This window comes from Somniosus microcephalus, chromosome 15, assembly GCF_052327205.1.
Source record: "Somniosus microcephalus isolate GS21.2 chromosome 15, FLI_Smic_1.0, whole genome shotgun sequence".
In the NCBI taxonomy this organism is placed as follows: Eukaryota; Metazoa; Chordata; class Chondrichthyes; order Squaliformes; family Somniosidae; genus Somniosus; species Somniosus microcephalus.
In genome coordinates, this window is record NC_141001.1 from 111,983,485 (window position 1) to 112,005,419 (window position 21,935).

The 21,935-nt window shown below is 45.0% G+C and overlaps 1 protein-coding gene across 1 annotated transcript in view; it reads left to right on the forward strand.

Annotated features, from left to right (window-relative positions):
* LOC147107159 (doublecortin domain-containing protein 1-like) overlaps nt 1-21,935 on the forward strand; it is a 731,408-nt gene that overhangs the window by 370,505 nt on the left and 338,968 nt on the right. The gene's annotated exons all lie outside the window — the stretch shown is intronic.

Here is a 21,935-nt window from a genome sequence, read left to right on the forward strand (position 1 = left end):
CAGTTAATTGGCACTAATCCCCTTCCCGCCTCGGGGAGGCGGCTCCCAGCACAGGTCGGGTATCCGCCTCCTTTGAAACTGGCATGGGGGCGGGTTGGGGGCAGGATGGGTTCGTGCCCTCTGATTTCGCGATTTTAATCCCCCACACACCTTCAATCCCGTCTCCACGGCCCAATGAAAATCATGCCCAATGAGTGTTCCTAGAGAGAGAGAGAGAGGTGGGGTCAATTTGAAGTGTCTTCGCCTGGTGTTAACAAGGCGATAACGGCCTTAAAATGGGGTCGGTAGCTTTCCTGCCTCATTAACACTGGCGATGCAGCTGGCTCCATTTTGAACGGGGCCTACTGCCGGGTATCCAAAGTGCCCGCCTGTTTCAGACAATAGGCCCCTTTAAGATGGAAATTGGGGCCCCATGATGTAAATAGAACCCGATTCCCATTTTAGGTCAGAGCCTGCGCAGTACACACTGCAACCAGTTCCACGGGCAATTGAGCCGAATAGGCCCGCCAAGGGTAACTGTCAGATTATTTTTGAGGGCCCCGGAGGGACAGGACTTCTCTTCCGGGGTCCACAAAGAAATCTGGGCCACTGCAGGACCCAAGCCCTCTGCGATCACAAACTCCCACCCCGCAGCTTAGCTTTCTGGCAGCTGCCCTGGCCTGATTTTTGAGGCGAGCTTCACCGGGACGCATATCTGGCTCCCCGCAGTTCGTGTGCCAGATTTAAGTGGGGACTCAAGATCGTGGGGCTCTTCGCCGCTGGAGTTGGGCAGCTGACCAGCACCCACCACAGTCAGTCGCTCGATAGTCAAAATAGACCCCAGACACAGAGAGAGAGTTACAAACATAGCTGAAACAATGGCCCAGAAATTCGGGTCGGGGGCTTCCCGCGGGTGCAAGCCCCCGACCTTCACTTACCTTGCGCGCCGGCCGTTGAGCTGTGGGCCCGCGTGGGATTCCGATCCGGGGCCTGGTCCAGCTGCTGGCACGCAGTGCTTGCGTATCCCAGGGGCGCAGTTAGTTCGAAGCGTCCCCTGGGATCACGTGGGCCATGGAGAGCCAATCGGAGCAGGAAATGCTCCATTCATAAGTCTGACAGGAAGTGCTGTCAAACTTAGAAATACTACGGGCCCCTTCTTCTTACAAAACATCACTAAATCTTCAAATAATTTTTTTTTTAAATCACATTTTTTAAATAAACTATAAATTACATGAAATAACTATTTTAAACAATAATTTAAATTTTTGAAAACAATAATTTTATTTTCTAATGGGGCTAAAAATAAACTTACCTTGCTTTGAAGAATTTAAAAATAATAAACCTGTGGAAAAAATGTTTTAATTTTAATTAATTCACCACTTACCTTGTAAAAAACAGGCCTTACGCCTGCTTTTTACATGTCTAACTTCTGGAGACTTATCCTCCTGGAGAAACCTGTAAAAAAAAACGAAGTTCAATGCGCACGCGAAGCCTCCCCCGCGCACGCGTTCGACTTCTGAACCCCTGCTTTCAGGGGAACGGAAGTGCCGGTTTCCCACGCATGCGCAGTGCATGCAGGAAACCGGCACTTCCATTGGGCCTACGGCTGAGTACCCCATGCGTACTCACCCGCGGAGACCCGAATTTCTGGGCCAATAAATAGTAACTCAATGACGAAAATAGATTTTGCATTGGAAGAGCAGGCAGTTCTCCTGCTGTCCTGGCAAAACATCCCTTCTTCAACAAACAGTGTCAAGCTCACTAATATTTCATTCATCTCCTGGCTGTTTGTTATAACTAACTGTGTGCAAAATGGCTGCTGCTTTTAATGACATAACAGCAGTTGCTGCGTGTGAAATGCTTCAGGGTGTTTCTGAGAGATTTGATAAGATGTTGTATGAATGTAAGTTTTTCTAGAATTCTTTGCCCCGCAAATCATACACTTGAATGAAAATGGCTTACAGTTATTTTTGCTTCTGATACTTGTACAATGAGTAGAAAAAGACTGACAACAGAGCCTTCTTCTTAGATTTTATAATTTTGAATCCACAAACACACATCATGTTGGAAATATAAGGTGTAAACAGTAAATACATTCACTCGGTTTCCCATGTTTGTGGTTCTGATAACTTACTCTTGGATGCTTAAATATGTATTAATTCCTCGTGGTTAGATATCTTTCCACCACATTTCATCCTTTCTATTATCCCTGAAAGTATTCTTTTAGACATATTATTAGACATTTTGTGAGTCATAAGTCTACACGGTAAAATAAACATAATTCATGAGTAAGGCATTGTTGATAACAGTCTTATGAGCTTTTGAATATCATGTCCTGATAGGGGAGGCTCAATATCATAAGCACTTGTGTTGACATGAATGACCCCAGTAGTGCAGTGACTAAAGCAGCTAACAGTGCCTTACAATTAAACCTTCCAACCCCCCATATTTCAGATGGATGCATGCAAGCAGAGTACATAAATTATTTTTAAATTAGATAGTTGCTTGAAAAAGAGGAATATTAAAAGGTACAGGAAACAAGCAGGGAACGGGATTGGACAAAGTGTGTCATGTGTTAGAAAGACACCAGCTTAAACTTGATAGGCCGAATGATCTACTTCTGTGCTATAACATTTGCTGGAAGTTTGTACAGGTGTCCAACAAATTCTGGTTAGTCTTCAGTTAGCCTTCTTGAAGAGCTTGAACAGCTCCATCCTGTTTTACAGGTGATCGACATCTTTGGTGCCGCACACAACAAGCAGTTTGGAGGTTTCTTAGCCAGGCAACCATAATCCCACTGGTATGCATGCTGGTAATGGTGTAGCTGCTGTGGGTAAGGCTCTTGAAGCAAACCCATAAAGACACCAGCAATACCATGCCAATACTTGGACCCTCTTTTGCTGCAAAGAGCTGCAACAAATCAGTTAACAAGCCCTATAGAAATTCAGAAGTAGTTTTTGAAGAAGAGCACAATTGATTAAGAGGCGTTGACTGATTACATTTCGGATTTCTAAAATGGCTTGCACTTCTGTCTTAAGAACATACCTTAGGAGCAGGGGCCTAAATATACTGTTGCCATAAGAATGTAGGAACGTGCTTTTATATAGTGGCAAAGCGTGTCCCTCAAAAACATTCCAAAATGCTTCCATTAATTAAATTGTGTAGTTTCTAGCAGCCATTTTTCACACAGCAAGATCCCATAAGCAGCACTGAGATGAACAGACAGGAATGGTAGCATAGTGGTAATGCCATTGGGCTAGTAATCCAGAGGCCTGGACTAATGATCCAGAGAACCAACACGGGGGAAAAACCTACTTGACCTCGTCCTTACCAATTTACCTGTTGCAGATGCATCTGTCCATGGCAGTATTGGTAGCAGTGACCACCGCCCAGTCATTGTGGAGACCAAGTCCCATCTTCACACTGAGGATACCCTCCATTATGTTGTGTTGGCACTACCACCGTGCTAAATGGGATAGATCTAGTAGCTCAAAACTGGGCATCCATGAGGCGTTGTGGGCCATCAGCAGCAGCAGAATTGTATTCCACCACAATCTGTAACCTCATGGCCTGGCATATCCCTCACTCTACCATTACCATCAAGCCAGGGGACCAACTCTGGTTCAATAAGGAGTGTAGGAGCAGTACCAGGCGTACCTAAAAATGAGGTGGGAAGCTGCAACACAGGACTGCATGCATGCTACAAAGCGGAAGCAGCATGCTATAGACAGGGCTAAGCGATCCCAGAATCAAAGGATCAGACCAAAGCTCTACAGTCTTGACTCATCTAGTTGTGAATGGTGGTGGACCATTAAACATCTAACGGGAGGAGAATTAATATCCCCATTCTCAATGATGGTGGAGCCCAGCGCATGAGTGCAAAAGACAAGGTTGAAGTGTTTGCAACCATCTTCAGCCAGAAGTGCCGAGTGGATGATCCATATCGGCCTCCTCCTGAGGTCCCCATCATCACAGAAGCCAGTCTTCAGCCAATTTGATTCACTGCACATGATATCAAGAAACGGCTGAGCGCACTGGATACAACAAAGGCTATGGACCCCGACAACATCCTGGCTATCGTGCTGAAGACTTGCGCTCCAGAACTAGCCGCACATCTAGCCAAGCTGTTTCAGTACAGCTACAACACTGGCATCTATCCGACAATGTGGAAAACTGCCCAGGTATGTCCTGTCCACAGAAAGCAAGAGAAATCCAATCCGGCCAATTACCGCCCCGGCAGTCTACTCTCAATCATCGGCAAAGTGATGGAAGGTGTCATCAACAGTGCTATCAAGCAGCACTTACTCACCAATAACCTGCTCACTGGTGCCCAGTTTGGGTTCCGCCAAGACTACTCGGCTCCTGACCTCATTACAGCCTTGGTCCAAACATGGACAAAGGAGCTGAATTCCAGAGGTGAGGTGAGAGTGACTGCCCTTGACATCAAGGCAGCATTTGACCGAGTGTGGCATCAAGCAGCCCTAGTAAAATCCAAGTCAATGGGAATCGGGGGGTAAACGCTCCACTGGCTTGAGTCATACCTAGCACAAAGGAAGATGGTTGTGGTGGTTGGAGGTCAATCATCACAGCCCCAGGACATCGCTGCAGGAGTTCCTCAGGGTAGTGTCCAAGGCCCAACCATCTTCAGCTGCTTCATCAATGACCTTCCCTCCAACATAATGTCAGAAATGGGGATGTTCGCTGATGACTGCACAGTGTTCAGCGCCATTCACAACTCCTCAGATAATGAAGCAGTCCATGCCCGCATGCAACAAGACCTGGATGATGTTCAGGCTTGGACTGATAAGTGGCAGGTAACATTCTCACCACAGAAGTGACAGGCAATGACTATCTCCAACAAGCGAGAGTCTAACCACCGCCCCTTGACATTCAACGGCATTACCATCGCCGAATTCCTCACCATCAACATCCTGGGGGTCACCATTGACCAGAAAGTTAACTGGACCAGCCACATAAATACTGTGGCAACAAGAGCAGGTCAGAGGATGGGTATTCTGCAATGAGTGTCTCACCTCCTGACTCCCCAAAGCCTTTCCACTATCTACAAGGCACAAGTAAGGAGTGTGATGGAATACTCTCCACTTGCCTGGATGAGTGCAGCTCCAACAACACTCAAGAAGTTTGACACCATTCAGGGCAAAGCAGCCCGCTTGATTGGCAACCCATCCACCACCTTTAACATTTTCTCCCTCCACCACCGGCGTACCGTGGCTGCAGTGTGTACCATCTACAAGATGCGCTGCAGCAACTCGCCAAGGCTTCTTTGCAGCACCTCCCAAACCCGCGACCTCTTCTATCTAGAAGAACAAGGGCAGCAGGCGCATAGGAACACCACCACCTCCAAGTTCCCCTCCAAGTCACACACCATCCTGACTTAGAAGTATATTGCCGATCCTTCATCGTCGCTGGGTCAAAATCCTGGAACTCACTACCTAACAGCACTCTGGGAGTACCATCACCACACAAACTGCAGCGGTTCAAGGCAGCTCACCACCACCTTCTCAAGGACAATTAGGGATGGGCAATAAATGCTGGCCTTGCCAGTGACGCCCACATCCCATAAACCAATATTTTAAAAAAAAATCTCTTTTTGGTGGTATTGCTTGAAGAAGGATACTGAAGGAACTTCTTCTTCAAAAACTGCCATGGGATCTTTAATGTCCACCGGAACCACCAGAACAGAAAGGCAAGATCTCGGTTTAACATCTCATTTGAAACACAGCACTTCCGACAATGCAGTACTGGACTGGAGTATCAGCTTAGGTTATGAGCTCAGGTGTGTCCAACAGGGATTAGATGCAAATGCTGAAACCTTCTATTAGACTGGCTTCTTCCAATTGCTTAGACCACCAACCTGTGGTATGTCTAGTCTGTCAATAGGCTCTAAGTCCAATTCTCCATAAAGCATTTTTATGTTATTTCAATCAATCACTGAAGCCTCAATTGAGTCATTCTAATACGCTGTTGAAATCCTGCAGCAAAACTTCCAACGTTGTCCGGATGTGAATTATATGGCTCAAGTTTCTAACCGCACTTTGTAGCAAGATTCATACACCTGCTGAATATCCTTCCCATCAGAATCACTTATCAGATCAAATTCAAGTGATCCAGCAATACTCTACTCTAAACCAACTTTACAGCCATTCTCTGCTGAATGAAATCAAGTAGGGAGGCAGTTATAACTCCATCTGATCTGTGTTGAGCCCAGCATTGGAATTGTCAAATGAGATTAACAGTTCCTTCATTGTTTCCTGTGTGGCTCCTAAGTCTGCTACTCATGGCCGCTTCTATGAACCGCAAAAAATATAAGCAAGAAATAATCTTCAATGAGTTTCCATTTTATTACTTTTTGACGAAAATAGCAATAGTAAGGTAAAAACATATTCTTGTGACTACAGAGAAATAAGTAGCAAAGAGAGCATACATCAGCAAAACCAAGAACTAAGTTACAGCTTCAATATCTTAATTTAGTGTTGCCTTTTGTGTAGGTTTTAGGTTATACACCATCTGATAAGGCTCCAGGAAGGACCCCAAAGCTCTTGCAGTTAAGGTAATTGGTCCCCGAGGGGATAAATTACCTTAACGTAACCTATGTGTTGTGTTTGACCCCGAAATGAGCATGCGACCACATATCCACTCCTTCACCAAGACTGCCTACTTCCACCTCTATAGCATCGCCCAACTCGGATCCTGCCTTAGTTCATCTGCTGAAACCCTTATCCATGCCTTTGTTACCTCTAGACTTGACTATTCCAATGCTCTCTTGGCCAGCCTCCCATCTTCCACCCTACATAAACTTTTGCTCATCCAAAACTCTGTTGTCTGTATCTTAACTCAGTCCAAGTCTCATTCACCCATCACCCCTGTGTTTGCTGACCTTCACTGGCTCCCGGTCCGACAACGCCTCAATTTTAAAATGCTCTTCCTTGTTTTCAAATCCCTCCATGGTCTCACCCATTCCTATCTCTGTAACCTCCTCCAGTCCTATAAACCTTCGATATCTTTGCGCTCCTCCAATTTTGACCTCTTGCACTTCCCCGATTTTAATCACTGCACCATTGGTGGCCGTGCTTTCAGCTGCCTGGGCCCCGAGCTCTGGAATACCCTCCCTAAACCTCTCTGCCTCTCTACCTCTCTCTGCTCCTTTAAGATGCTCCTTAAAACCTACCTTTTTGACCCAGCTTTTGGTCATCTGTCCTGATATCGCCTTCTGTGTCTCGGTGTCAATAATATTTTTATTGATATCGCTCTTGTTAAGCGCCTTGGGACCGTTTGCTACGTTAAATGCGCTCTATAAATGCAGGTTGTTGTTGTTTAACTTAAAAGGCCCAGCACTCCCTTAGGAGTAATCTTCAAAATTTTGCACTCCACACCTTCAACAGATCCTGGGTTAATGCTCCACCACTGGAGGGGCATGGTACCACTCCGATATTTCAGGTCTCCGTCGGGGCAGGCGCTGCAGAAGGAGGCAGCCCGCCTCAAATATTCAGTTGATCCCCATCACTGCAATTTGAGAAGGAGTCCGAGGTCTTCCTCCGTTGGCACATTTAGGTCTCTCCCTGCTACACTTCTACGCTCAGAATATTAGCCCCAAAAGCTTGGAATTCTACTATTGGATACAAGTCTATGGACACTCATGAAATTCCTCTCGCTACCATTTTATAGAACGCATTAACTAGTTTCAAATAAATGCATTGACACCTCCACTAAAATAGGAGAGAGAGGAATTTATAAATTAAACACGTCAACATATGTATGCTAGTATCCCACAACATAATGTCAAGGCCAAAGAGCAAATCAGTGGTGGGTTATTTATCTTTACTAAGAAAGACTTCTGATTTAGTTGAAGTGTCTGTCAAAATGATGAACATATTTCTTATTACTGTAAGGTAAAATTCTGCCTTGTTGCTTCTTCTCCTTCAAATCAGGTTTGATGACATGAACTCCATAACCAAACAGATTGCAAAAGAATTTCTCCCCTGATTCCAATTCCTTAGGTGTCAAACTCTTAGGTAGTCCTCAGATAATTATCTTTCTCTGATCAAGCCAAACAATTTCTTAGACAACTTTCCACTGAACATAGGAGATTGTGTGAAACATCAACCAATACTTCATTCACAAATGCAACTAAAACAGTAGGTATATTTCCATCAATAAGTAACAGATTTCATGCAATATTAATCAGAATCTACCAATTCTGTCTGGATGGGCGAGTACAATTTTGCAAGTACATGCCAAATAAGTTTGTTCGTTAATTGCTTCTTCACCATTGAACAAACCAGCTCTTTATGTCACAGGAAACCATTACTAGTTGTATCAATGAGGTCGTCTGCTAGTTCCCTTTTGAACATTGAGTGAAGGAGACAAATGAATGTTAACTCTGCCACACCGTCCCTACACCATCCAACACCTGTATGATCAGGATCTTGGGGCGATGGACTGCATTGTTAGCCATGGGGTTCCTAGCCTCAGAATATAATACTTGATGCATTGGGGATGAAGTTGGTCTTTGGTGGTAAGGCAAAACGGACGATAGCGAATCGGCAGCCCGTTTCGTGCTAGCGCTGAAGACCTGTTTCACCCTTTACTGTATTTTGTTCAGGAACCCACCTCAGGATTGGGATGAAGGTACCAGGAGATGTTGCAAATCAGTGAATGCAAATAACTAATTCCATACTTGTGCGCATGATTCATTGTACGATTAGCAGTAGTGTGCATACAGCCATTTGGTCATCATGTGTAAGTAGAATTATGAGTAAAATTGCAATTTCCCATATCCATAGTAAGTGGAGTGCAATAGCAAATCAGTTGCTTGCAATTGTCTAATTATTATAGCATTAATATCCATTTTAAGCAATTAATTCAACATTAAACTCCATTGCTTTGGTTTGAGATTCAAAGCGCTTTGAGACGTCCGGTGGTCGTGAAAGGCGCTATATAAATGCAAGTCTTTTTTTTCTTTCTTTCTATTTGTGGGACTTCTTTCCTTGAGGCCTATAGGCTGGGTCCTCCTTTGCCAGATTACAGACGGTAACCAATGCTCCCGCTAAGCTGTGCAGCCGCGCAGCAGTCTGGAGGTCTCACGCAGGCCGCTCACCGGCTTTTCAATAGAAATAACCATGCATGCGTGAAAATTTGAATGGGCCGTGCAGCCAGTTAAAGAGACTGCACACACAAAAAAAATGAGAACCTTGACGGTAACTGCTCCCGTGAAGAGTCCTTACATTTCTGGGCACAGTGCCCTGAAGAAGCAACAGTTTCAAACATTGATTTGAACCACAGAGACGCAAAGAGGGTGAAATTGGTCTGTGCCAGTAGTGTTGATAGCAAATCAGCATCCCGTTTTAAACCACGCCCAATTTACTTTTCTATTTACTTCACCCCCAAAATGTCTGCCTTGATCCTTTCAGCTGCTGCAGCAGCACTGGATGTTCCTCCCCTCCCCCAGAAGGCAGACTGTATACAGAGGGCACTAATAGCTCTGGGAGCCTACCCTGAATATGTAATGAAGGCGCAATGAGGAAAGTTAGGTGGGTTCTGGGCCGTATAATACCAGCGGGTTTAAGAACAGCTGGAGTGAATTTTCGATGACAAAAATTCAGCCTCAAACACTTTCATGGCTGCTGTAGAATAAGGAGATCAAAATATGATAATTACTTGGGAGTCTTTGGTGCCCTAAATTTGCAGTTGACAAAAATATGCATTAACCCTTTGCCTGCTAAACCTAGTTTTCTATTATGCATTCGAATGGCTTTTCATATTTTCAGTCAGCTAAAGGTTAATTATAATTACCAATTAAATCAGGCTACCATGATTGTTATGACCATCCTGTGATACCTCCTCTTATTTATTGTTTAGAACATCTTAGTTGGTGGTCATTTTGAAAGATGAAGCTCAATGCACAGAGAAGCTTTCCTGTGGCTCACATTAGTTTCAGTGCCACTGCAGAATGCAATGAGACCTCTAAAACAATCGCCCCTTGATCTGGCTCACTTGTTCCCTAGAAATCAAAGACGTCACGCCACTTATGTTGTGATATTAAATCTCGGTAAAATAAAATTGTGACGGAAAGGTAAAATTTCACCTTAACTGATTTACAGTTTCAGAGTCAACACATCAGCTGCTGTGCCTCACACTGGGAGATTGTCAACATTCCTGTTCTATTATTTCTGGCACACTAGAACAATATATTTCCCATCAAACATGCTGATACAGATTCCATTTAGCAATGAACTTTCACTAATCGTGTGTACTCACAGTCGCTACATTATAGAGACTGAGTTAAAAGTGGTAAACAAATCAATTGCCGTACCGCTTGACTTTGAAAATAAATGTACTTTTTGCCTTTGTCCCTTTCATGCCACATTAAAAAAAAACTTCATGCAGAACAGCTGTAGAGTATTGAAGAGCTGATTTTTTTTTACATTAAGTACTGCTCAATTAGTCTTTGTTGATCCGCATGATTCAGGTGAGATAGGAGCAAGATTAGATTGGCTTTTGCATAAAAATTCGTCATGAAAAATGTAAATTGGTAAAATTTTACCTCTTTTTTTCCCCCTTCGGACGACCATGACAGGCCCGCAGCAGTAATCATCTCAGTATGGTGCCACATTGGATGTAGTACAAATGATCACATTTGTGTTGAATACTCGCTCATTTAAATGTCATCCTTGATGGGACTGTACATCAGCAAAGCAAGAAAATAAACATCTAGCAGCTGAAGACAAGCAAATCAGTACACAGTCTCTGAAGATGCTGTGATCCTAATGCACAGAAATTGCCTTTTAATTACCCACATTTCCTTTCACACTTGTAATTGTTTCAGTATCACGGAGAAAGTCCTGTAATTTGAAAGCTATTTGCAGCTCGTACAAGAAACTGTAGCATTTTATACATCATTGCACTGCAAATATTTTATTGATTAGAGGGCTGGCCCTCCTTTATGACCAATGTTTTGGTCAAACTAACTTAATGACATAAAGCAGTGCAATTGGTGGGTGCAATTGGATTTTACTAAAAACATTTTTTGGGATTCCTTTTGGCGGTGGATTTTAACACGGGAGCTTGTAAACTTAAATACCCGTCAACAGGATTGATCAGCGATGCAATCTGCCTCTGCCTGCGTTTATTTTAATTGAGAATGGTACATTGGTTTTGACAGCAGTTTTCACATTCACGTTGGATGTTCCATAAGCCAAATAATCACATGTGCAGTGCTGACAACTGGGGTACCAGAAGTAATTTTGGACGTGCTTCGAAAGGGGCGGGGGTGGGGTGGGGGGGGAGGGAGGGGGAGTTCAATGCAGTTTTGTAGTTGGGTTAAATCAAATCGTGTTTAGCAATACACAGCGCAAAAAGTAAAGACCCCCTTTCAGGAAAAGAGCTCGTGCAATAACTCCCCAGGCAAACGTTCAAGGATCGGTTGCAAAGAATTACATGGAATTTTACAGCACAGAAACAGCCATTCGGCCCAACTGGTCCGTGCCGGTGTTTATGCTCCACACGAGCCTCCTCCCGCCCTACTTCATCTAACCCTATCTGCATGTCCTGCTATTCATTTCTCCTTCATACACTTATCTAGCTTCCCCTTAAATGCATCTATGCTAGTCGCCTCAACCACTCCCTGTGGTAGCTGGTTCCACATTCTAACCGCGCTCTGGGTAAAGAAGCCGTTGCCTGAGTTTACTGCAGTCTAGCGTGAAGCCCTGAAGTTGATCGAACTATACATCGGACACATTCATTGGGGGAGTACAATGAAGTGTTGCCACAGCGTACAATTCTGGAGGAGGGCGGAGAGCAACAAACGCGTGAGATTCAGGAAGAAGACAATTAGCGTGCAGCATTTCAGTGGCAGATTGTCAGTTGTATTGTTTGGTAATGGATAATAATCTCAAACTGGCCCATCCCAGGTTTAATCTGATTTTACCCACAGCAATGCGTATAAGAAAATGTATTGCCACATAGGCGTTATAGGGTATATTTTCTTTGGTTTGCTAATATTAGGGTGAAAGCATCTGCTCCCACTCTATATGCACACTGACCTTTTCATTAACATTACTGAACTGAGGAAAATGTAGGCTAAAAAAAAAATGATGGTTGCTGATATTAACAGATCAACAATTAACACATACGTCTGACACTCCTCTGTCTGCTGTTTTAACAAAGATGTTAGAATAAGCAGGGCGCTACCTTAATTAAAATAGCAGACTAAGGAATGTGACATGAATGCGTTTAAGGATTTGTCTGCTAATATCGCCACCAGTAATTTGTAGCTTCTGTGCGTTTGTAGTACAGAAAAATGGCCCAGGATTACAACAGAACAGTGTTTTAAACTGAATTCTCTAAAGCTCTGTTACACGACCTTTTTGCGGCTATTTCTGGGCAATAGATGGTTATTCCGGGACATATCTCAGCTGTATGGAGATAGGATTAGTTGTGTTACTCACTTAGCTAGTTTTAACTGAAGCCCTCTACCTCTGTTGTAGTTTAAGTTGCTCTTTGTTGCCTTGTGTTGGATTTAATAGTTAACATTACTGCCCAGTTCAGTGTGCCAGTTGACTCAAATTTCTGTTGCTCGCAAAATAAAATCCAGTCTGTGTTCAGTCCTACCAGAAAATATGAGGACTGACACAGAAGTGGTAAAACCTGTAGCTACATATTTAACTGGGTGCAACCAATAAAATGGAATGCCTTATGTAACCTTGAATAGACTGAGCTGTACAGGCCCTATCAAAAGAAAGAAAGACTTGGATTTATATAGCACCTTTCATGACCTCCTGACGTCACATCCAATGAGGTAGTTCTTGAAGTGTAGTCACTGTTGTAATGTAGGAAACGCGGCAGCCAATTTGCGCAAAGCAAGCTCCCACAAACAGCAATGTGATAATGACCCGATCATCTGTTTTAGTGATGTTGATAGAAACATAGAAACATAGAAGACAGGAGCAGGAGTAGGCCACTCGGCCCCTCGAGCTTGCTTCGCCATTCAATGCGATCATGGCTGATCATCCAAATTCAGTATCCTGTCCCTGCTTTCTCCCCATATCCCTTGATCCCTTTAGCCTTAAGAAATATATCTAACTCCTTCTTGAATATATTTAATGAATTGGCCTCTACTGCCTTCTGTGGTAGAGAATTCCACAGGTTCACCACTCTCTGGGTGAAGAAATTCCTCCTCATCTCTGTCCTAAATGGCTTACCCCTTATCCTGAGACTGTGTCCCCTGGTTCTGGACTCCCCGGCCATCAGGAACATCCTTCCTGCATCTAGTCTGTTCAGTCCTGTTAGAATTTTTAAAGTTTCAATGAAATCCCCTCTTATTCTTCTAAACTCCAGCGAGTATAAGCCCAATCGACCCAATCTCTCCTCATACATCATTCCTGCCATTCCAGGTATCAGCCTGGTGAATCTTTGTTGCACTCCCTCCATGGCAAGAACATCCTTCCTCAGATAAGGCGACCAAAACTGCACAAAATACTCAAGATGTGGTCTCACCAAGGCCCTGTACAACTGCAGCAAGACATCCTTGTTCCCGTACTCGAACCCTCTCGCTACGAAGGCCAACATACCATTTGCCTTCTTAACCGCCTGCTGCACCTGCATGCTTACCTTCAGCGACTGGTGCACAAGGACACCCAGGTCTCGTTGCACTTCCCCTTCTCCCAATCTATTGCCATTCAGATAATAATCTGCCCTCCTGTTTTTGACACCAAAGTGGATAACCTCACATTTATCCACATTATATTGCATCTGCCATGCTTCTGCCCAATCACCCAAACTGTCCATATCATACTGGAGTTTCTCGGCATCCTCCTCACAGCACACACACCCACCCAGCTTTGTGTTGTCTGCAAACTTGGAGATATTACATCTAGTTCCCTTGTCTAGATCATTAATATATATTGTGAAATAACTGGGGTCCTAGGACCGATCCCTGCGGTACCCCACTAGTCACTGCCTGCCACTCGGAAAAAGACCCGTTTATTCCAACTCTTTGCTTTCTGTCTGCCAACCAGTTCTCTATCCAAGTCAATACCTTGCCCCCAATCCCATGTGCCTTAACTTTACACGCTAACCTCCTATGCGGGACCTTATCGAAAGCCTTCTGAAAGTCCAAATACACCACATCCGCTGGTGCTCCCTTATCTATTTTACCAGTTACATCCTCAAAAAATTCCAGTAGATTAGTCAAGCACGATTTACCTTTTGTAAATCCATGTTGACTTTGTCCGATCCTGTCACTGTTTTCTAAGCGTTCTGCTATTACATCTTTTAAAATGCACTCTAGCATTTTCCCCACTACCGATGTCAGGCTTACCGGTCTATAATTTCCCGTTTTCTCTCTACCACCTTTTTTGAATAGTGGGGTTACATTAGCTACCCTCCAATCCATGGGTACTGTTCCAGATTCTATCGAATTTTGGAAGATGACCAGCAATGCATCTACTATTTCTAGGGCCACTTCCTTAAGTACCCTAGGATGTAGATTATCAGGCCCTGGGGATTTATCGGCCTTCAATCCCGTCAATTTCTCCAACACCATTTCCCTACAAATACTGATTTCTTTCAGTTCCTCCTTCTCATTAGACCATATGTTCCCCGACATCTCTGGGAGGTTATTTGTGTCCTCCTTTGTGAAGACAGAACCAAAGTATGTATTTAATTGGTCTGCCATTTCTTTGTTCCCCATTATAAATTCCCCTGATTCTGACTGCAAGGCACCTACGCTTGACTTCACCAATCTTTTTCTCTTCACACATGCCTATAAAAGCTTTTACAGTCAGTTTTTATGTTCTCTGCAAGCTTACTCTCGTACTCTATTTTCCCCTTCTTAATTAATCCCTTTGTCCTCCTTTGTTGAATCCTAAACAGCTCCCAATCCTCAGGTTTACTGCTTTTTCTGGCCAATTTATATGTCCTCTCCTTGGATCTTATGCTATCCCTAATTTCCCTTGTTAGCCACGGTTGAGTCACCTTTTTTGTTTTATTTTTATGCCAAACTGGGATGAACAAATTCTGTAGTTCATTCAAGCGATCTTTGAATGTTTGCCATTGCCTATCCACCGTCAACCCTTTGAGTGACATTCCCCAATCAATCCTACCCAACTTGCGCCTCATACCATCGTAGTTTCCTTTATTTAAATTCAGGACCCTAGTCTCTGAGTCAACTACTTCACTCTCCATCTTAATGAAGAATTCTATCATATTATGATTGCTCCGACCCAAGGGGCCTCATACAACAAGATTGCTAATTAATCCTTTCTCATTACATAATACCCAGTCTAAGATGGCCTGATCTCTAGTTGGTTCCTCGACATATTGGTCCAGGAAACCATCCTGTATACACTCCAGGAATTCCTCCTCCACAGTATTGTTACTAATTTGGTTAGCCCAATCTATATGTAGATTAAAGTCACCCATGATAACTGCTGTGCCCTTATTGCACACTTCTCTAATTTCCCTTTTAATGCCATCTCCAACCTCTGCATTACTGTTTAGAGGTCTATATACCACTCCCACTAACGTTTTCTGCCCCTTGGTATTTCTCAGCTCTACCCATACAGATTCCACATCATCAGAGCTAATATCCTGCCTTATAATTGTGTTAATCCCCTCTTTAACCAGCAATGCTACCCCACCTCCTTTTCCTTTGTTTTTCTCCTTGAGGGATAAATATTGCCCAGGACACCGGGGATATCTCCCCGGCTCTTCTTCGAAATAGTGCCATGGGATCTTTTATGTCCACCTGAGAGAGCATGATGGGGCCTCAGCTTAACGTCTCATCCAAATGACAGCAACTCTGACAGTGCAGCACTCCCTCAGCACTGTACTGGAGCGTCAGCCTAGATTTTGTGCTCAAGTCTCTGGATGGGACTTCAGCCCACGACCTTCTGACTCAGGCAAGAGTGCTACCCACTGAGCCATGGCTGACGGTAGCATAGTTGTTATGTTAATGGATTATTAACCCGAGGCCTGGACTAATGATCCAGACATGTGAGTTCAAAGTTAATTAAATAAATCTGGAATAAAAAGCTAGTATTAGTAATGGTGACCGTGAAACTATCGGATTGTCGTAAAAACCCATCTGGTTCACCAATGTTCTTTGGAGGAAGGAAATCTGCCATCCTTACCTGGTCTGGCCTATATGTGGCTCCAGACCCACAGCAATATGGTTGACTCTTAACTGCCCTCTGAAATGACCTAGTAAGCCACTCAAGCCCCTAAAAAAAAGTGCTACGATAAACAATAAGAATAAAACCAGACAGACCACCCAGCATTGACCTCGGCACCGGCTATGGACACAACAACAGCACAGCCAGCCCAGTCAATCTGCAAAGTCCTCTTCACCAACATCTGGGGACTTGTGCCAAAATTGGGAGAGCTGTCCCACAGACTAGTCAAGCAACAGCCTGACATAGTCTTACTCACAGAATCATAACTTTCAGCCAATGTCCCAAACTCCTCCATCACCACTGGCAGGACAGACCCACCAGGGGTGGTGGCACAGTGGTATACAGTCAGGAAGGAGTGGCCCTGGGTGTCCTCTACATTGACTCCGTTTGGTGTAGAAGAACCTGTGAAAAGACTACAGGCAGGTTTACACACTAGCTTTTTATTAAAATTTAAAGCCCGCGAAGAGGGTGAGGTCTTTGCCTGTAGTCTTTTCACAGGTTCTTCTACACCAAACGTGAGTCTGCTGCCAGGTTCAGCAATCTTGCTTCGAAATGACCTAGGGAAATGCGTGTGGAAGGCGGAAGAAGGATTGGGAAAGATCACGAGTCCTTCTCTAAACAACTATAACACTGGCATCTATCCGACAATGTGGAAAACTGCCTAGGTATGTCCTGTGCACAAAAAGCAGGACAAATCCAATCCGACCAATTAGTGCCCCATCAGTCTACTCTCAATCATCAGCAAAGTGATGGAAGGTGTCGTCGGCAGTGCTAACAAGCAGCACTTACTCACCAATAACCTGCTCACTGATGCCCAGTTTGGGTACCGCCAGAACCACTCAGTTCCTGACCTCATTTCAGCCTTGGTCCAAACATGGAAAAAAGAGCTGAATTCCACAGGTGAGGTGAGAGTGTCTGCCCTTGACGTCAGGGCAGCATTTGACCGAGTGTGGCATCAAGGAGCCCTAGTAAAACTGAAGTCAATGGGAATCGGTGGGGTGGGGGGAAACTCTCCACTGGCTGGAGTCATCACAAAGGAAGATGGTTGTGGTGGTTGGAGGTCAATCATCACAGTCCCAGGACATCGCTGCAGTAGTTCCTCAGGGTAGTGTCCTAGGCCCAATCATCTTCAGCTGCTTCATTAATGACCTTCCCTCCATCATAAGGTCAGAAATGGGGATGTTCGCTGTTGACTGGACAATGTTCAGTGCCATTCGCAACTCCCTTGATAATGAAGCAGTCCATGCCCACATGCAGCAAGATCTGGACGACATTCAGGCTTGGGCTGATAAGTGGCAGGCAACATATGTGCCACACAAGAGCTTGGCAATGACTATGTCCAACAAGCCAGCGTCTAACCGCCCCTTGACATTCAACGGCATTACCATCACCGAATCCCCCACCATCAACATCCTGGGGGTCACCATAACTCAGAAACTTAACTGAACCAGCCACATAAATACTGTGGCAACAAGAGCAGGTCAGAGGCTAGGTAGTCTGCAGCGAGTGTCTCACCTCCTGACTCCCCAAAGCCTTTCCGCCATCTACAAGGCACAAGTCAGGAGTGTGTACCATCCACAAGATGCACTGCAGCAACTCGCCAAGGCTTATTCGGCAGCACCTCCCAAACCCGCGACCTCTATCATCTAGTAGGACAAGGGCATGGGAACACCACCACCTCCAAGTTCCCCTCCAAGTCACACACCATCCTGACTTGGAAATATATCGGCCGTTCCTTCATCGTCGTTGGGTCAAAATCCTGGAACTCCCTCCCTAACAGCACGGTGGGAGTACCTTCACCACACGGACTGCAGTGGTTCAAGAAGGTGGCTCACCACCACCTTCTCAAGGGCAATTAGGGATGGGCAATAAATGCTGGCCTTGCCAGCGACGCCAACATCCCAGGATAAAAAAAAACACAGAGGTAACTCAACACACAGAGGTACACTATTCAGCTGGTTTACACACTAGCTTTTTATTAAAATTTAAAGCCCGGTGAAGAGGGTGAGGTCTCTGCCTGTAGTCTTTTCACAGGTTCTTCTACACCAAACGTGAGTCTGCTGCCAGGTTCATCAATCTCGCTTCGAAATGACCTAGGGAAATGCGTGTGGAAAGCGGAAGAAGGATTGGGAAAGATCATGAGTCCTTCTCTAAACCTGGGATTGAACAGTAAATGGAGAGATTTGCAGTGTTCCTGCTAAGCTCTATCCTGATTTAGAACCAAAAATATCTACAGCACAGGAGGAGGCCATCCAGCCCATGGTTACTGTGCCAGAGCAACAAATTACTAATCCCACTGCCCTGCTCTCTTCCCATTGACCTGTATCTGTTGCTGCTGCAGATGTTAGCTACTTGTCCCTTTAAAGATGCAATGGTCTCTGCCTCAACCACTCCCTGGGGCAAATCATTCCATGCTGTAACAGTCTTGACTTAAAGTGGTACATTCTCCAATCTTAACCATAGTTAGCCTAACATTTCTGACATCTTATATAAATTATATGCCTTCATAGCATAAACATACACTGTAAAAACCCATGAGATGGAATTAAATTCCATGAATAAGCTGACCTGATTACTATAAACATGAGTAAGGTATGGTCAGCACCATGAATAGGATATAAAATCATTTCCCGTGGGTCTTCTTAATGTATTCTGTTTGTGCCATGCATTAAAAATTAATTAGGTAAAGTTAATTAGGTAAAAAGACTATGAGTTTAATAGCTCACTAGCATTAATGTTAGCCGTGGCTCAGTGGGTAGCAGTCTTGCCTCTGAGTCAGAAGGTTGTGGATTCAAAGCCTACCCCAGGGAATTGAGCACAAAATCTAGGCTAACAATTCCGTGCAGTACTGAGGGAGTGTTGTACTGTCGGATGTGCCGTTTTTCAGATGAGACATTGAACCAAGGCCCTGTTTGCCCTCTCAGATGGAAGTATAAGATTCCTTAGTACAGGAAACTTTGTGCTATCCGGAGGTGAGCTATCCGGCAATCTGGAGCCACCGGCAAAAATCAGCAGCCGTTTTTTATTCTTTTTGTTTGTTTTTTTTGCTTTGTTTGAACAGTCAAGCTGTGCAAGGTCTGTAGCTATAGCAACAGCTTCAGCTACAGAGCTTGCAGGCCACACCCGAGTGTTTAGAAGCTGTTGCTAAGCAACAGTGTTTGTTGTCAAATACGGAGATAAGAATCTCCGTATCTCTCAACATTAACTCTGGAGAGTACGGCAGTTTTGAGGCAACGGCAGCAGCTCGGTCCCGTGGGTGCCGGATAGCACAAAGTTTCCTGTACTATTTTGAAGTAGATCAGGGGAGTTATTCCCAGTGTCCTGGCCAATATTTAACCCACATCCAACATCACTAAAACAGATAATCTGGTCATTATGACATTGTTGTTTGTGGGACCTTGCTGTGTGTGAATTGGCTGCCGTGTTTCCTACATTACAACAGTCACTATACTTCAAAAGTATTTTATTGGCTACATATCCTGGGATGTTGGCCCCTTGGATTTATTTTCCTCCTTAAGGCAATCTCAGAAGTGAGACGTGATTTTTTCCCCCAGTTTTGTTACCATCCATCTTTATTAGCGATCTGAGTGACATCGCCAATTTAGCAAGAAAGGTGAGCAATTTTGAATAGGTTAAGGCTGAGGGTTAACTCATAGGGCCAATTTTTGTCTACTGGTGTTGGTCAGGTTTAAATTTTAAGAACTGGTGCAAATCTTGCCAGAATGGTAATGTGCTAATCGCACTCAATTTTCTTAAATCAGCTCATTATCATAATCGCAAATCCAAGTACAGGTTTGGAAAGCTGCTAGGAGGTAGCTTAGTGATGGCAATGGATAAAACCTTATCAGTGAGATTTAATGGGATGTTGTGGCGGAGCCACTAAAGGACTCAGATCATTTGTATATAATTCCCTTTAATACATGTTAGCTACAGCCTGAGTCTGTATCTTTATTTATACTGTTGACTTGTACAGAGCATGATTACTTTAACAGCGCGGGTAAATACGATGATGTCATGCCGTTCATCACGTGATCCCCCACTGGTGGGAAGAACGTGATGACGTCATGACGTCAACCACGGGACCGCCCGAGCAGTCCTCGTGGAGCCTCCGAACTGAACAGACCTACACTCGAAATAACAACAGAAAATGCTGGAAAAACTCAGCATGTCAGGCAACATCCGTGGAGAGAAATTTGAGTTGACGTTTCGGGTCGAAACCCTTCTTCAAAACTGGAAAGAAAATAAAATAGATCGAAGGCAGGGCTGCGATCGAATAAAAGAGTTAAAAGAGACAATAAAAGGTATTCGAAACCAGACGAGATGGTAATAGGCCAGTGGAGACACCAGACAGCTGAGATTAGGTGTGAAGTGTACTGGCAGGATAGGAGACAGCTGCCAGGTGGGAGAGAGCGACAAAAGGAAAGGCGGGGGGGGGGGGGCGGGGAAAGGAAGACCCAAAACAAAGGGGTGGAAAAAATTAGAAGTAAAAAAGTAATAGGGGCCGAGGTTATGATCTGAAATTGTTGAACTTGATAGTGAGTCCGGAAGGCTGCAAAGTGCCTAATCGGAAGATGAGGTGCTGTTCCTCGAGTTTACGTTGAGCTTCCGTGGAACAATACAAGAGGCCAAGGACGGTGAGGTCCGAGTGGGAATGGCGCGGTGAATTAAAATGACAGGCAACCGGAAGCTCGGGGTCATCCTTACAGATTGAACGGAGGTGTTCCGCAAAGCGGTCACCCAATCTGCGTTTGGTCTCCCCAATGTAGAGGAGACCGCATCGTGAGCAGCGAATACAGTATACTAGATTGCAAGAAGTACAAGTAAATCGCTGTTTTACCTGGAAGGGGTGTTTGGGGCCCTGGACAGTGGGAAGTGGGGAGGTATAGGGGCAGGTGTTACATCTCCTGCGCTTGCACGGGAAGGTGCCAGGCGAAGGGGAAGGGCTGTTTGGGGTGATAGAGGAGTGGACTAGGGTGTCTCGGAGGGAGCGGCCCCTCCGGAATGCTGAAAGGGGAGGGGAGGGGAAGATGCATTTGGTGGTGGGATCACTTTGGAGGTAGCGGAAATGGCGGAGGATGATCCGTTGAATGCGGAGGCTGGTGGGGTGAAAGGTGAGGACAAGGGGAACCCTATTGTGGTTCCGGGAGGGAGGGGCAGGGGTGAGGGCAGAAGTGTGGGAGATAGAACGGACACGGTCGAGGGCCGTGTCAACCACGGTAGAGGGGAATCCTCGGTTACGGAAAAAGGAAGACATGTTGGAAGCACTGGTGTGGAAGGTGGCATCGTCGGAGCAGATACGGCCGAGACGGAGAAACTGGGAGAATGGAATAGAGTCCTTACAGGAAGCGGGGTGGGAGGAAGTGTAGTCCAGGTAGCTGTGGGAGCTAGTGGGCTTGTACTGAATATTGGTCGATAACCTATCCCCAGAGATGGAGACGGAGAAGTCGAGGAAGGGAAGGGAAGGGAAGAGTCAGAGTCAAAGTCACGCAGGCCATCCTTGGGGCGGATTTTTTGTGTGCCAACGGCCTCCTGGTCGATGTCAGGCACCGCCGGTTGATCAATGCGGCCATGTTCCACTCCATCCCGTGCCACCGTGGTAACGCCGTGCTGCGCACTGTCTCCTGTGTGTTCCCACCTCCAGATGACTTCACTCGCCTCCTCGGAGAGTTCCCGGATCTGACCAGGCCCACTTTCTCCTCCTCGGCCACTAAACATGGTGTAGAGCATCACATCACCACTACCGGCCCCCCAGTTTACGCACGG